Source organism: Schistocerca gregaria, unplaced genomic scaffold, assembly GCF_023897955.1.
Source record: "Schistocerca gregaria isolate iqSchGreg1 unplaced genomic scaffold, iqSchGreg1.2 ptg000926l, whole genome shotgun sequence".
Taxonomy (NCBI): Eukaryota; Metazoa; Arthropoda; class Insecta; order Orthoptera; family Acrididae; genus Schistocerca; species Schistocerca gregaria.
This window is the reverse complement of record NW_026062283.1, coordinates 30,001-35,000: the sequence shown is the minus strand read 5'-3', so window position 1 is coordinate 35,000 and position 5,000 is coordinate 30,001. Positions and strand designations below refer to the sequence as shown.

The 5,000-nt window shown below is 51.5% G+C and overlaps 1 non-coding gene across 1 annotated transcript in view; it reads right to left on the bottom strand.

Annotated features, from left to right (window-relative positions):
- LOC126325556 (small subunit ribosomal RNA) overlaps positions 1–1,217 on the bottom strand; it is a 1,893-nt gene extending 676 nt beyond the window's left edge. Inside the window, exon 1 of the ribosomal RNA XR_007560162.1 lies at positions 1–1,217. This exon is cut by the window's left edge and continues 676 nt beyond it. This is a non-coding gene — a ribosomal RNA (small subunit ribosomal RNA).
- Positions 1,218–5,000: the final 3,783 nt, after the last annotated feature.

The following is a 5,000-nucleotide window of genomic DNA, read 5'->3' as shown; positions in this document are numbered from 1 at the left end:
AGTTTCAGCTTTGCAACCATACTTCCCCCGGAACCCAAAAGCTTTGGTTTCCCGGAGGCTGCCCGCCGAGTCATCGGAGGAACTGCGGCGGATCGCTGGCTGGCATCGTTTATGGTTAGAACTAGGGCGGTATCTGATCGCCTTCGAACCTCTAACTTTCGTTCTTGATTAATGAAAACATACTTGGCAAATGCTTTCGCTTCTGTTCGTCTTGCGACGATCCAAGAATTTCACCTCTAACGTCGCAATACGAATGCCCCCGCCTGTCCCTATTAATCATTACCTCGGGTTCCGAAAACCAACAAAATAGAACCGAGGTCCTATTCCATTATTCCATGCACACAGTATTCAGGCGGGCTTGCCTGCTTTAAGCACTCTAATTTGTTCAAAGTAAACGTGCCGGCCCACCGAGACACTCAACAAAGAGCACCCTGGTAGGATTTAAACGGGGTCCGCCTCGGGACGCGAAAGCACCCCTTCGGCTCGCCCCACCGGCAGGACGTCCCACGATACATGCCAGTTAAACACCGACGGGCGGTGAACCAACAGCGTGGGACACAAATCCAACTACGAGCTTTTTAACCGCAACAACTTTAATATACGCTATTGGAGCTGGAATTACCGCGGCTGCTGGCACCAGACTTGCCCTCCAATAGATACTCGTTAAAGGATTTAAAGTGTACTCATTCCGATTACGGGGCCTCGGATGAGTCCCGTATCGTTATTTTTCGTCACTACCTCCCCGTGCCGGGAGTGGGTAATTTGCGCGCCTGCTGCCTTCCTTGGATGTGGTAGCCGTTTCTCAGGTTCCCTCTCCGGAATCGAACCCTGATTCCCCGTTACCCGTTACAACCATGGTAGGCGCAGAACCTACCATCGACAGTTGATAAGGCAGACATTTGAAAGATGCGTCGCCGGTACGAGGACCGTGCGATCAGCCCAAAGTTATTCAGAGTCACCAAGGCAAACGGACCAGACAAGCCAATCCGATTGGTTTTGATCTAATAAAAGCGTCCCTTCCATCTCTGGTCGGGACTCTGTTTGCATGTATTAGCTCTAGAATTACCACAGTTATCCAAGTAACGTGGGTACGATCTAAGGAACCATAACTGATTTAATGAGCCATTCGCGGTTTCACCTTAATGCGGCTTGTACTGAGACATGCATGGCTTAATCTTTGAGACAAGCATATGACTACTGGCAGGATCAACCAGGGAGCTGCGTCAACTAGAGCTGAGCAGCCGGCCGCCCGGGAGTGTGTCCCGGGGGCCCGCGCGAACACGCAAGCGTCCGCTCAATTATTCTGCAAACAGGAGGAGGCCGAGCTCCCCTGCACGATACACCTCGAAACCCTCTCAGGTCCCGGCGGCGCGCAGCGCCGTCCTAGGTACTTGGTCGGTTTCGAGAGAGGCGCAATCGCCCGGAGTTAGGCGAGTAGACGGTTTTAGTGCGAACACCCTTGCTCCCAACTGAGCTTGCCGCTGCCGACAGAGGCCCGGGAGCGTGCTGTCGTGGCATTGCCGGCGGGAGACAACACGCGCCACCTATGGTGACCGGCAGCTCCAACGCCAGCGCCACACAAGGGCAAAGCCCCACTTGGGTGCAGAAGCGAACTCTCCCAGCACAGCGCACGCGCCAACACGTCCGCACAACTGCGATACAAACCACCTGCGAGAACCGCTGGGGCGACCGAGCAGCAGACGGCGTCGCGGCGCCGAGTGCCAGGCGGCGGCGCATCCTCAACGCACACAGTCCTCAATCAGACCAGCACACTGCAGATGTCCACCGCGCTTCGCACCGGGCTCGGCTGAACCAACTTTGGCCGCCAGGCGCCGCGTGCAGGGTGCGCCGCAGCGTAGCTGCGCCGCCTGCCGAGCCCGTCGGCTGGCGCTCCTGCCACTCGGCGCCCCCCACCAGCCGCCTGTTGCGCGTGCGCCCACGCAGCGCGCGGCCAACACGCCGGGCGGCCCCCCTTCACCGGCCGGGAACAGTCCCACCAAGCCACCGCCGCGTATCGCTTCATACCCACATGGGCCTAGTCACGTGTGTGGATGTGGCGGGTACCGCTGAAACAACCGGTTAATAGCTGTACCGATCGTCGCCATCACAGATTCACCTCCAGCGTGAACAACCGCTCAACAACGGATTTCCAGTTCATTTGCGTATCTTGGGCAGTAAACGTAGATGTCCACCTACATTTGCGAATTCAACAATTCTTGCATGCCAGGATGTCATGTGTCACGACACGCTACATCAGACCACATACACACTGCGACATGTGCAGAAGAGAACACGTGGAAGGTGGCCCGCGCACGTATGCGATGTCCCTTCCGCGATCCACTGTCAACCGGCATCTGCGGCATGTCCCAGATATGGAACGCGGTCCACCAGGGTAGCACTTTGTGTGAGGCAATACGACAAAGTCGGAATACACGCGTCACTACATCACACGGCTCACGCTGACCTGACCTGACTCACCGCACCACCACCCCCAGCGACCCAGGGTGACATACAATGCGTTCGTACGTTCCTCCCACACGCCTCTACGGCGTACCACAGTGCAACCTAGCTGTTATTGGGAGACGAGACAAGTAGCATCGAGCACAACATATGGAAATTGAGATTCGACACCGTTGGGCACAGCCAGCGTACGGTCACACGTATCACACTACTTCACTCTGTACGTAACTACCGATGATCGGTACAGCGTGTGGGTTACGCGTACGACATCAGCGGACAATGGACACAGACCATACCACGACGTACACTGAGGGCGTCGACATCTGAACGCAACTGAACAGCTGCGAGGCTCATTTAACACTCAAACGCCAGACCGACCAGCTTGAGAGGACGGAGACACAAAGAGAGGGGCAGAGGGGGGGGGGGGGGGCGATATAGTCCTATTGCAGTACAATTGACAGTGGATAGCGGGAATATGTGGAAAGTAAGCAACACTCGCAAGACATCTACATGAGGATAACAACGACACCAGAGATTCCGAGCAGTGAACTATGTTAGGCAAAGGGACAACGTGGGTTAGGTTAAGGGACAACGTGGGTTAGGTTAAGGGACAACGTGGGTTAGGTTAAGGGACAACGTGGGTTAGGTTAAGGGACAACGTGGGTTAGGTTAAGGGACAACGTGGGTTAGGTTAAGGGACAACGTGGGTTAGGTTAAGGGACAACGTGGGTTAGGTTAAGGGACAACGTGGGTTAGGTTAAGGGACAACGTGGGTTAGGTTAAGGGACAACGTGGGTTAGGTTAAGGGACAACGTGGGTTAGGTTAAGGGACAACGTGGGTTAGGTTAAGGGACAACGTGGGTTAGGTTAAGGGACAACGTGGGTTAGGTTAAGGGACAATGTGGGTGAGGTTAAGGGACAACGTGGGTTAGGTTAAGGGACAACGTGGGTTAGGTTAAGGGACAACGTGGGTTACGTTAAGGGACAACGTGGGTTAGGTTAAGGGACAACGTGGGTTAGGTTAAGGGACAAATTGAGTTAGGTTAAGGGACAAATTGAGTTAGGTTAAGGGACAAATTGAGTTAGGTTAAGGGACAAATTGAGTTAGGTTAAGGGACAAATTGAGTTAGGTTAAGGGACAAATTGAGTTAGGTTAAGGGACAAATTGAGTTAGGTTAAGGGACAAATTGAGTTAGGTTAAGGGACAAATTGAGTTAGGTTAAGGGACAAATTGAGTTAGGTTAAGGGACAATTTGAGTTAGGTTAAGGGACAAATTGAGTTAGGTTAAGGGACAAATTGAGTTAGGTTAAGGGACAAATTGAGTTAGGTTAAGGGACAATTTGAGTTAGGTTAAGGGACAAATTGAGTTAGGTTAAGGGACAAATTGAGTTAGGTTAAGGGACAAATTGAGTTAGGTAAAGGGACAAATTGAGTTAGGTTAAGGGACAAATTGAGTTAGGTTAAGGGACAAATTGAGTTAGGTTAAGGGACAAATTGAGTTAGGTTAAGGGATAATCTGGTACAACCACAGTTAGGTTAAGCGATAATCTGGTACAGCCACAGTTAGGTTAAGCGATAATCTGGTACAGCCACAGTTAGGTTAAGCGATAATCTGGTACAGCCACAGTTAGGTTAAGCGATAATCTGGTACAGCCACAGTTAGGTTAAGCGATAATCTGGTACAGCCACAGTTAGGTTAAGCGATAATCTGGTACAGCCACAGTTAGGTTAAGCGATAATCTGGTACAGCCACAGTTAGGTTAAGCGATAATCTGGTACAGCCACAGTTAGGTTAAGCGATAATCTGGTACAGCCACAGTTAGGTTAAGCGATAATCTGGTACAGCCACAGTTAGGTTAAGCGATAATCTGGTACAGCCACAGTTAGGTTAAGCGATAATCTGGTACAGCCACAGTTAGGTTAAGCGATAATCTGGTACAGCCACAGTTAGGTTAAGCGATAATCTGGTACAGCCACAGTTAGGTTAAGCGATAATCTGGTACAGCCACAGTTAGGTTAAGCGATAATCTGGTACAGCCACAGTTAGGTTAAGCGATAATCTGGTACAGCCACAGTTAGGTTAAGCGATAATCTGGTACAGCCACAGTTAGGTTAAGCGATAATCTGGTACAGCCACAGTTAGGTTAAGCGATAATCTGGTACAGCCACAGTTAGGTTAAGCGATAATCTGGTACAGCCACAGTTAGGTTAAGCGATAAAGTTGGTTAAATTCGGTATTGTGTGGGAAGGGGGCAGAGAGAGTGGGGGGGGGGGGGGTGGATAGTTGTGGCAGTACGCGGATGCCTGAGTCACCGTCAGATATGTCACGTCGGTTCGATGCTTGTAGCAAGAGGCTGGCGGGTCTGTGTCTCTCACTTCTGCAATTTTTCATGTGGTATAACACGAGGGCGGGGGGGTGATATTTGGTGCCCCTCTGTGTAGGATGTGTGTTGGTGGTGTTGGTTTATCTGAGCAATGGTAGTTGTCGGAGGAGTGGGGTATTGTGCTTTTATAGGTGGACCTACTGCTCTGGTTATCA